The sequence below is a fragment of the Melospiza georgiana genome, chromosome 4 (assembly GCF_028018845.1).
Source record: "Melospiza georgiana isolate bMelGeo1 chromosome 4, bMelGeo1.pri, whole genome shotgun sequence".
Classification (NCBI taxonomy): Eukaryota; Metazoa; Chordata; class Aves; order Passeriformes; family Passerellidae; genus Melospiza; species Melospiza georgiana.
In genome coordinates, this window is record NC_080433.1 from 66914000 (window position 1) to 66926445 (window position 12446).

General features: G+C 37.0%; 1 protein-coding gene across 1 annotated transcript in view; it reads left to right on the top strand.

Moving 5' to 3' along the window:
- The window catches only part of COG5 (component of oligomeric golgi complex 5), a 173638-nt gene that overhangs the window by 133605 nt on the left and 27587 nt on the right, over positions 1 to 12446 (top strand). The gene's annotated exons all lie outside the window — the stretch shown is intronic.

Consider the following 12446-nt stretch of genomic DNA (forward strand, 5'->3'; position numbering starts at 1 on the left):
TGACTTGGTGTATGGAAAAGGAACGTAGGTGAAGCAGTCATGAAGGCCATAAAGACTAATTTAAACTTTAAAATAAAATCAAATGTTAGCATTATTTTCTTAGCTATTTAAAGCATGGTGCTTAAGTTGAGTCTGCTTTTAAAGATACCAAATCATGGTTTCATATTTTCAGAATGAAATTTGCTCATGACAGAAATGAGGACTTTTAGTAGGTTGTGAGAGTCATCGTAGGTAAAAAAAATTACATTGTGTCATGGAGTGTAGTGTCAAATAGTGGCATTCAGCTGGAAAAAAAAAAAGACCTTTCAGCTGTAACTGTGAAAGTATCAGGGTTGTTCTCATTGTCTTTGTTAGAGTCTGGCTAGTGGATTCTTTGGAAGTGAACATCTTTTTGTGATCAGACAGCTGGAAAATTCATAAGAAACCCTGAAAAAACCAAGATACTTAGAAATAAGCTGATAAGTGTATGATTTGTGGCTTTGTGTTACCTAACCTTAAAGTAAAAGAATGTAGGAGGAAAGAGGGAGTGTGAGCCCTTAAACTTCTTGATTTTGACAACTTAAAATGCGAACTTGAATCACTAAAAAGGTAAGTGAAGGGATTAGCCAGCCTGGCAGGATGAACATCAGTGTCCTCGAAGCACAGACCTTCAAATTGTAAAATAATATTGCACTGCTTCCCTTTTTTAAAAACTTCTTTCTTTCCTTGCTGATATATGTTACAAATTTAAAAGCCAGAAGTGCTCAACACAGTTGCCAAGATATAAGTGTCAGAGTCATCTTTGAAGAGCTGAAATATCATTCCTAGCCTCCAGCTGCCTCTCCAGCAGGGCATGGCTCTCCCACTTGTCCTGTGCCATGCTTGCCAGCCCTCTGGATATAATCTGGAACAGCTTAGCCTTTTTTTGGTGCCTATTTTTGGGCAGACAGATTGAGCCTGGAATGTGCACCACATGTAGAATAGGAGCTATGTTAGACAGCACTGTTTCATTATGTTTTAGTGGTTTAGCCAAGAATGCAAACTTAATTCAATCTTCCTATCCAGCCTCCAACAATAGGTTGGAGTCAACAATAATCCTGCTCTCCAAAGCTGAGAAGGAGTCATGGAACATATCCGCTCAGATGCTGCATGTCTGATAGCTAGAGCAGAGCAGTGCTAGAGATGGATATTTAATTTCCTGGAGGAACTTGAAATTGAGTTCTCTTCCAAATTAAAAGTAAACAAAACCATCTCAGAATTCTCAGTGAAGGAAAATGGGGGCAGGAGAGTTTAAAAAGTAATTAATTTTTTTTTATGTTGAAATATTGCAGGTAGATTTGAAAGGTGAAGAAGTGAAATGTGCAGTTCTAAAAAGGTTGAGACATTCTGATGTTGATGTCAGGGTTTTTATTTACTCAGTTTCACATAACAAGGAATTCACTGAGATTTTGTGTCTGTTTCTTCAAGTATCCTTAAACAGACAAATAACAAGAAATTTGTTAGTCAAGATTCAAAGGTTTTACCTTTGAGCAAAAGCAGCATCTGTCAGTTTGTACATGCAGTCCTAAAGTAAAAATGACTAAGAAAAAATGGCCTCTTCCTCTAAATCCTAAACATTTGTTAATGTTACTTGTGCCTTTGTACCCTTTTCAACTTTCCCCACATCAAGAACTTCCTGCACCTGAGACCTGTTCTTCTATTAACAGTTCAGAGAAGATAATAATGTCTGGAAGCAGCAGTATGTAGACACATTCTGATGCTGGGTGAATCTTTAGTCAATCCCTTGCTGAGGCTTGGTGTGGTTGGGGTATGCCATGCAGCATTCAGAATTATTGTCCTAATTTCACTCAGTATAATTGCAGATGGTCTTACTATACAGAGTTTGAAGGGCTAATTAGACATTGCACTGGATTTAAAAAATATTTCTGTTAATTTAAGAGTATTAGCTTTCATCTTCACCACCCATCCTGTGTTTTGTGGTGCTGAGAAAGTGTGCTTGGTATATTTTCTCTGTGCCGTTAAATTTTGTTTCTTCTTATTCATGTTTTCCTTAAAACAGAGACATCTTCATAATGATTACAGAACACCACCAGATTTCTGTTTAGTCACCATTTCCACATCCTTCTCATTCCAGATTGGAAAAGTTGTTAACAAATCTGAACATCTGAGCAAAATTTTCCTCTTCTACATTTGCACCTTGTAATCCAGTGCATAGATTTTAACAAAAGGTCTGTTTACTGAGCCAGATTTTGTTCACTGGCCACTTTTTCTTGCAATTGAGGTAGCCTAGATGAGAAAGCACCCTAACTTTTCTCTATTCAGTTCCAGAGGAGTCATCCATTCCCATTTGCAAATACCTTTAATCATCTGTCTTGATTGATACATACAACGTGTTGTGCTCTTGTTTATTGGCCACATCAGGAAAATTAGCTCTTTAATCAAATACTTACAATAAGTATAGTGAAGGGAAGAGATTTGTGAGAAGGTAATAAGTTGCATTTCCTGAAAACAAAAATGTTGAGTCATTTGGGATGTTTATTCATGTTCCTTAACAAAAGATAGGAGCTCATAAATCTGCTTCCTAGAGTTATTTTTGTTTAACTGATAGTTGAGAAGTTTAAAAGAGAACTTAAAACTCACCAGCATCTTTGTTACATGCCTTTGACATGGCAGTAGTAATTGTGACAGGATCCTCTAGTGCAGTGATCTTAACATTTAGGGTTATCGTTCCTATCAGTATAAACTTTTGGAACATACACCCTCATTGTTTGTATACTTGTTTATTTATAACTTCTATACATCTACTGTTGAAGTTGATAAGAAGTTGATAATAAATTGATAATACTGTTGAAGTTGATAATATACTGTTGGTATTCTTGTCATGCACCCCATTTTCTTTTGCCTAATCCTTGTGGTGCATGTGCCCCATCTCAAAGACCACTGCTCTAGAGTAATACTCTGCAGTAATCTTTCATAATAAGGGAACAGACTTGGTCTGTTATTTTTTTGGAAAAGATGCCTCCTTGATTGCAGTCTTTAGAACTCATGTTTGGTTTTGCTAATACGCTACTCTATATCAGATTTTTCATTTATTTATAGAAAAATTTAAAAATGGTAGTCTAGTGATTGAAAGTGAAACAAAACTGTGTTTCCCCAGTTGATTACCTGTAATTTTGTAATTTACTGAGCTGAATTTTGAATGTACTTGAAATGTTGTGTTTTCTCTTATATATAAAAATCTCTTCATTGCAACTTTGCAATCACTATATTTTTGTTTGCTGTTGATAGAGAAGTCATGAAACATTGAGGGTTAATAGCTCTGGAAGTTTACAAGATATGTAATTTTGACAACAAGCAGTAAAATAAATTGTAAGATCCATTGTCCATATAGACTGAAGATGGAAGAGCACTCTTTGGTCCTCTAGTCTATTCCCTTCCCAGCACAGGACTGGTGGAAACAGTATTTGTTGTTGGGTCTTTTTGATGCATTCTTTCCGGTTTTAGAGTGATGATTTCAGTTACCTGAATGTGAGTACTGCATGTTCTCTTACTTCTGTGCTGTTTCTATTCAGCTTGTCATGTGGGTGGATTGAAATACACTAACACACCCACCAAGTGCACATAGATGAAATGTGTTGTGCTGTGAACATGAAAATGCAGTTGTTTAGAGAAGGTGTGATTCTCCTACTTTGTGAACCTGGAGACCTCTACCAGTTTCCTCCCTAGAGTTACAGTCATCCTGTCAGACTATCTTTATGAATTTTGATCAGAGTCCCAGAGCAATCCTTCCTGCCTTGTCTGATGGAGGCTGTCTTCTGACTCCTCCCACCACAGGGCATCACTAGAGGCATCATCAGAGACAACGTTTTCCTTTGGCCAATAAAACAAGCAAAGAGTCATTTGCAGAGGCAGCATTGTAAAAATGAGATTGCCCACTTACTTTTCAGAGCAGGTGGGGGCGATTACTGGCAAATTCTGGTGGATTAAGCTGTCTTAAAAACATTTCTATATAAGGATATTGTGTGCTTACATGATTGAGGCAGACACAAACTCACTCTATTGTGTTGCCAGATGGCAGAGCACATTTTAGCTCCACTCCAGTCCATGCTGACCAGTTCAGCTGTGGCACCTTGCTGAGTACAACACTCCCTCAGCCTGGAGCACAAACAAAGTTCGTGTCTGCTTGAAGTACAGACAAAGCAAGAACCTGCATGGCCAAACTAAATTAGGCAGATTTTTTCTATGGTTGGGGTAGAAAAGGCTAAAATTGGTGGGAGCTGTGATCGCCTATAATTGGAGTGTTTCCTAAATATGGAATATTGTATTTTATGGAGTAATAAGTTTATCTAAAAAAAGGGATCTTTCCAGCAGACAAGAGGCTGCAGGCAGATGATATAATGGAGATCTTTCCCGCTGTCAGACTTGTAAGCAATCATGGAGAGGAAGCCCTCAAAATGTGGAGATGGAGAGTGGGTGTAATGAGGGAGGAAGGAAGTAGAGAATTTGAATAATTTTTAAAATTCTCTTAACTCAGTGTGGTTGAACTGATGCCACATATACCACAAAAGCAGATGAATGAGGCAGAGGTTTGAAATACAGGCTGAGGACAGTGCTCTGGGAGAGCTACTAACCTTTCCCCTCAGCTACTAAACTGTCCTTTATAGCTCATGGTAGAGGCTTGGCTTCTCATCAGGATTTTAGCCTGGGCAGTGGTTGTGGTGTTTGTGATTATCACGTTTGCCACGTGGAAGTTTTTATGCCCTGTGCAGAGAGCACAGTCCTTCCTGGTATTCTGAAGAATGCTGCCCTGGTCTTCTTAAGAAAACATAAGCGTGGTGTATCTTATGTATTTCAAAGTTAAAATGCTAAAAACCCAGGAAGAGAAGCAAATTTTGAGATTAAAGAGAATACGTAAGCATCTCAAAAATCAGTCACTGCACCAATGTTTCAAATAGCTGTCACATATCCTCAAAGTACAGGACATTGAATCACTTGTTCTTGACCTCTACTACTGGACATGCCAGGAAACAAAATGAGAGAAAATTTGTCATTCTGATCCCAAAAGTGATAGATGACTGTGCACTTCAGACATAAGAATATTTGTGTGGAACATTTGGGTGAATGACGTCTTAAGATTCTGGATTGTTTTGAGGGAAAAGTCAGCATCAGCTGATGATATCTGTGATATAGAGTAGGCAGCCTCTTTCTCACTGTCCTGGATCTCAGTAGTATATCAAGATTTATTTATATTTACTTAAGTAAATATTTGAGTTATATAATGTTATGCATGGTTCTAGAATGTGCATCAGTTGCAGAGCACTGGAGCAGTAATATGAGCAGTAATATGTTGGCATAAAAGATTTCTTGGGAAGTAAGTGGGAAGCTTTGATTTAGCCTGATCTTGGTTTTGAATACAATGGTGAAACTGAATTTCAGATGTTGTGAAACAATTCTGAATATTTAACTGGCTTAATGTTTAAAGGTAAAGTGACTCTAACATAAAAATTCTGTGATTAAAATTAATATACATTAGTTCTAAACTTCTGAGGGTCTACTGAGATCTACTTTTCAATTAACTGGTACTAGATTGTGTAAGTAGGACAGTGTTATTGTAAAGTACTATTATCTGTCATAATGATTAGAAGCATGTGCTTGATGACAGATATTTTTTTTAGTGCATTATAATTTAAGAAATAAATAAAAAAAAAAAAGCAGAAGTAGAAAATGTACCAGTTCATTGTCATGTCAACCCCTTCTTCAGAGGCACACACTAAATACATGCATATCCCAATCACTGACTGCTTGTCCCCAGATGGTCTGGGTTTGTTTTTCAAAGAGAGTAAGGGTGTTGAAAACACGTAACTATGCTTAGAACAGTAAATGTAAGTAAGTAGATGAGCTTGGTCTCATCTGTGTGAAGGCAAATTTGTATTATCAAGGTTTGTTCCGATTAGTGTTGGCCTCACTTCAAGGACCAGCAGGAAGTGTTTGTTTTTGCTGCAGAAGGGCTGTCTGTTGAATGGCTCCACGCTGTCACCCTGCTGCTTGTGTCAGTGTCCGCCAGTGTCACTTGGGAGCACAAGGTCAGTCAGGGTTTGTGACAGACACTCAGGATTAAGCTGCCATCCCAGCTGGGAGCATCTCTCTGAGCTGGGAGGGTAACAGCCGTGTCTGTACCCAGGAGTGGAAGGTTCCTGGGAGCACCCCGGGCACCGAGGGCAGTGGGGCCAGGCAGTGCCCAGCTGGGAGGGCTCCCCTTCCCCAGAGCAGGGCCTGCCTGCCCTGCAGACCCTCCTGGCCACGGTGGCTGCAGGGCTGCCTCTGCTCAGCTGCAGCTGTTGGCCCAGGCCAGTGGGTGGGCCATGAGTGTCCTACCAGAGTGGTGGTGCACACAATCATGTGCCAGACACAGGAACCTTTCCTGGCACCCTTTAATTTACAGCTCTGGGTGTAGCCAATATGTGACTGAGACTGAACAAAAGCGAGATGCAAAATCTGTTCAAGAGGAAGCTTAAAATGCTGACAGATTGGAGTAATTTTTTTTCTTGCATCTGGAATTCATACTTCCTCCTGCTGTAAATAAATCTCTAAGGCAAAAGTTAGGAGATGTGATTTTCTTCTTATTGCATTTAGTCTTAAGATTTTCTTAGATTGCCAGAACTTCAAAATATATGCTTTCCACAACATGTTTTTCTATCTGCAGTGCTTGTCAGCTGTACTTGACTTATTTTCATATAGCATTTGGTGTTTCTACCAGAGTTTTAGACCTTGAAAAGAGTACAGTTGTCCATGGCATTGTGGCTAATTTGCAACTTAAACTACTGCTGGATGGGTGCAAGAAAACTCTTGGATATTAACTCTTCAGTATTCAGCCCTTTCTTTGAATAGCCAAGTATTTCTTTGAGCCGCCTCAGATGGCACCTTTTTGCATGCTAGTGCAACCAAGCCCTTCTGTAATTTAATACTCTATTTTTAGTGAATGTAATGGATGGAGATACAGGCTGAAGACTATCTATCTATCTGTCATGTTCAGATATTTTTAGAGCACTGATCTTTGTAATGCTGATCAGCACCAAATGTATTACATAAGATTAGCATCAAAATATATACAATGGAAAGTCAGCTCTGCTGCAGTTGTTCTTAAATTATTTTTAGTATTGCCCACAAAACTTGTATAGCTCAGTGCATTGCCCCTGCCATTGTGCTCAGTCTCTGTAGGAAACATTTTAAAAGATTCATTTTATCTTTTCTCAGACCTTTTCAGTCACAGTTCTCCTTCCTGAGGCTTCAGGTAAGACAGTCAGTGATGTACATTATGAAGATTTTAATAAATGTCCACTTTCCACCAGGACTGAAACTGAGACAAATTGTCTCTTGTTGTCCTTCAATCCAGTTTATATTTGAACTCGTGATTTGTAGATGCCAAAATTCCAAATTCTCTTTTACTTACATTCCTAGCCACTGTTCGTTATTGGTGCTCATTTAGTCTTTTGCAGTTACCCATAATGATACTTTCAATTTTCAAATTTTAGTGGATACTCAGAACTAATATCTTCTCATTAAATATATCTGGTTCACTAGCTAACCATTTAGAATGGATTGGAGTAGGTTACCTGGGAGAGTTTTTGAGTTTAGAGGCAGACTAGACAAGAAAACAGGCCGTATTCATCTCACACCGCTCTAGAAGAAGTGCTTTTGTGTTTTATATTTTCTGAAAAAAGCTGATACTTTCCTTTGAGTGTTTTTAAAAACTACTTTTTAATTACTGAGGTTTAAAATAGATCTCAACTTTCTGCGTATCAATCCCATCATCATAACTATTTGTAGCAGATGGATCTTGATTTTTTTCCTAATTTCTTTCTTAGTGGATTTATGGTGCATCTGATATATTATAGTCAGTAGAAGGAAGTTTGCTGTTTGTTTTTGGTGATGTAGTTTTGAAGGTGTAATGCTGTCGTGCTATGGCTTTACAGATCTTCCATGATCTCTCTTTCTGAGAATGCAATTAAATGTGCTCTGATCTTGGTTTATATTACTACTGTTAAAAACAATCTCTACTTTATTAATGCTTGTCCTCAGTGGCTTGTAAACATTGTTGCAATAAAGAGAATGAGGAAAGAAAAGGCTGCAATGCCAGGTGGAATAAAACCCCAACAATTAATTCAGCTTAAAACAGCGAGCTGAGAAAGAGACAGTCTTTACAAGGAATTTTTGTAATGTCATGTGTAGAAGAGAAAGCGTCTGTCATGCTTGATCACAGCAATGAAGATTTAAATAAGCTGTTTTCAGGGGGTTATTTAGATGAGAAGCAGTATGAATGGCATATTTTTGTCCAGAATCTAAAAGGCTAAGTGTATTATAACTGATCCAGGGACTATATTGGAACATCTTGGCTTAATCTGTGAAATTGTGAAAAGCAGAAGCACAAAGGAGGATGGGATTTAAAACTTAAAATATTGCAATGAGAAAACACTTGGATGAGAAGGATTGATTCTTAGTTTTCTCTGAGTATTCATGGAGATAGGATTTTTTTTCCTCAACCTTTCAGTCTATCCCTAGTGGTTGACTAGGAAATGGCAGAGAGCAGCTGGACTTAACTGGACTAAAGTTAGCCATTTAGCTGGACTAAAGTTCTCCATTGATTTTGCCCCAGTCTGTCTAGTCTGGTGAGGCAGATATCCATAGCATGTTGCAAGAAAGAAAAATGTTGATACAAGACGGCTGTAATTCTGGTTTCTTTTAGGAAAATGAAAATAATAAAGACCTCATTTATGGAGGAAAGCATTCATTGAGTTAGCATTAGTCATATATATTTCAAGGAGAAATGTACCTTACACTGCCCAAAAACATTTTTTGGCCCAGTTAATTTATGCAAATTGCTCAAATGTAATATGCTGGAGTAGCAAGAATGTGGATGTGAGCTGCATCTCTTCTTAGGATGTTTACTGATGTTTATAGACATAACTGTGTGGCTTGTGGTAGCTGTGTTGGGTTTTTGCCCACCCATCCTCTTATGTGACATAGTTAAATTCATCTAGCTGAATAATTCAATCAAGTAGGGGAGAGCAGGGTGAAGAGGGAGAGAAAAGATTTCCTGGAACCAAATTCTTCCAGCAAAGGGATAAAAATGCACTGGAATTCTGGCATCAGATTTAAACCCCAGCAAATTTATGAGGCCTGTGATGGTTCTGAATTGAAAAGCATGATGAATCCTTATTGTAATGACACAAAGTGAATTTCTGATTGCCTTTTTTATTATGTGATCTTATAAGAATTAATCGATGTCTCCTATTAGATGGTGCTATATTGAATTGTAAGCTTTCATTTGCGGGTGAATCACTAGTCAGGGCATATTCCAACAATGAGATTTGTCTGACAGTTCCAGGGAAATGTATCTCGTCCTCCTGTCTAAATGTCGAATATTGCGAACTTCGGAGGGAAGTATGAAATCTAATAAGCTCACAAATCTTCAGGAACAGGAGTGAAATGACACCTCAGGAAGGGTTTATGTAAATAACGGGTCAGTAACAATGGTGTGAGTAATGTGAAAGATTATATTTTCCCCACTTCTCTTTTGAGATGCATGAATTAATTGTACTATGCCAGTACCTTGAAGACATGGTATTACTGTCAATGAAAAACTTGTATCCATGCTATTTAAATGAGAGAACCCAAAAATATGAATTCAATGTTTGGCACATTAAAAGAATTCATTAATAGGTATTTAAATAGAATATGTGGGAGGCTATTATATAATAAAATAATTTCAGAATAATTGCTATTTCACTGTACAGTAATAAAAGCTAAAGATGGCAGTAGGACTAATTTAAAAATATTCAAAAGTCAGGTAAGGTTTTGTAATTTATTTTTTTGATGGAAAGATGAGAAGAGCTTTGTAGAAACAGTCATTAGAAAGTATTTATATTGGTCAGAGAATACTTAGAAATATCTATCTGATAAATCACTTTAAAAAGCATTTAAACTTTTAAAACTAATTAAAAATCTGGAGGAGAGAGTTACATTAAAAAACTTCATGTAGAATTTTCTATTTTCTCATGTTGTCTTTTGCTGGTTAGATCGTGACTCACATAACAAATGTGTGATTTTTTTAAACTTTTTTTTAAGATATACTGGCTAAACTCCAGAAAAAAATCATCCAAACATAAAAGTCTGATTTTGGGAGTTCACTTCATCTTGTGAGGAAATTGGTTAAAAGACTTCTTTAAGTCCAGTATGTTGTTTTGCTAACATGTAGTAAAAGAATGTGATTGCACAATCCTTGCAATATTTTGTTATAGTAAACTGTAAGTTATTTCTTAGCAAATTAAATTCTGTGATTGAGAAAAGGACTTGGTTAAATGTTGATATATATATGTATATATGGCAAAGGATTTGGAAGTCTTAAATTTTGGAACAGCTGTAATGAGAGTTGGACCGTGTAAAGTTGAATTATAAACTTGTGTGGGGTAGTAATATTCTAATCTTGGTTATTGCTGGACTCAATACTACAAAAAGCAGATGGCAATTAAATGAGCTGATTGTATTTTTTATCTGTAGGTGAATATCACCCAATCATGTTGAGCCTCTCATGTGTCTTGGGGATGGATGTGTCTGCTCTCCACCTCTGGAGGGGCATTCTCAGTAGCTGGTTGAAACCAGGAGCTAATGGGATTACATATAAGATATGATTAATCATTCAGTCATTAATTTGGCAAGCATGAGAAGTGCAATAAACCGTTCCTGTCAGAGGTATCAGGATCAACACACATTGTCCTTGAAATCCTCCTCAGACTTGGTCTGGCTGGATAATGGAAGGGACATAATTTTCTGTAGTTGAGAAATTACTCCAAGGGTTTCAGGTTTAGTATTCTCTGAGATTCCTTAAAGGAACTGCTTTTATAAGTGCTTTCTGATATCGCAGTTGTTTTAAAGCAGCTCATTGTTTAAGAACCATGAACCATTAGTCACTTTTGGTTACTTGTACAGTGCTTTTCTTCTCAGATGATTCAAAGATTTGGAGATAAATCCTGTCTTTTCCGTGACAGAAAGACCATTTGCTGTTTTTCTTCCATTTCTTTGGCTTTTGAAAATATTAAGGAAGAAAAACCAAAACAAAGCAGAAATATGCCTGAGGAAATGGTTCAATGATTGCCGCTTCTTTTAACATGAATAGTGTGAGCATGATGTTCAGTCTTTTTCCTGGTCAAGGATGTAACAGTCCCTTCAAATCTTTCTTTCCAAAGTAATGATTATATTTTCTATAAGATTTTTAATTTCTTCACCATATGCCTCCTTCTCTATATTTCTAGAATATTAAATTTTCATTTTTTTGAGCAAGGTGAAAAAAAATCTGTAAGCTACAAGAATGTCCTGAAGGTGCAATATGCATGTTATTATGTACATTTTAAATTATTGCCTGAACTCACAGCTTATTCCTTCCCTCATGTCTTAAAATATTTCTTCTTTTCAAAATTAGAAGCCACTCCAAGAACATAAATTCTTACTTATTATTTATTCTTAAATTTTAGTTGTTTGTTTTTTTTAAGCGAAGCACTTATATTCATTTATCCTTATCAGTCAAGGATCTTACTTCCACTGACACATTCATTCAAATCCTACACTTCAACCCTCTAAATTATGTCTCTTCTTTTTACAAATTATCCTCTAAGTAACTAATTTTTTAGTGGAATAGCTAATGGAGTTCAGATTGTTCTGTATTTTTCTCTAAGTGGTGCTTTTTTTTTACAATAAGTAGAAAACTGATTCTATTAAACCTTTGTGGTTTTTAGGTGTGGAAAAAGATTGTAAAAGGTTCCTTCTGCAATATGGGAAACATTACACCTAAATCATCCCAATTATTTGTAGTTTATGGGAGAAATCCCAGGGCCAAGCCCTATTGACTCAGAAACTCTCTAAATGGATTCTGTGCTTTATAATAAGTTGTTGTGATCAGGCAGGAGGCCAAGTAGCAGATGGATTGATTGCCTTCTGCCAGAGGTATGGCAACATCAGCTGCATCTATTAGGAATGCATTTATTGTTGAAAATGTCAGCCTGACAACTGCAGTTCAGTTTGTGCTATCAAAACATTCTTTAGTCTCGTGATCCTGGAGTTGGATTGAATGATTTGTTGAGAAGCCCTACTTCAGTCTTATTTTAGGATCTTCTCCATACTCCTAAATTATGATGATGTTTCCTGCTCTAAAGAAAATGGGTTTGCTGAGGCTGTTTCAGAAAAATCAAATAAATGGAGCTTTCCAAAACTGCCAATAAGGATGCACAGGAGATCTTAGTTGCTAAGTGTGAAACTGAAGTTTTTCACAAGATATGTAGTCTATGAAGAGAATAGTAGCAAACCAGCTCACAAATTAGTGTCTCTTCTTAGCTGCCACCTGTTGAAAGAGGGGAGTGTTAGTCACTTTGAAGCACTAAAAAAACTTACAGGAAAAGATGTATCAATAGTCTGAG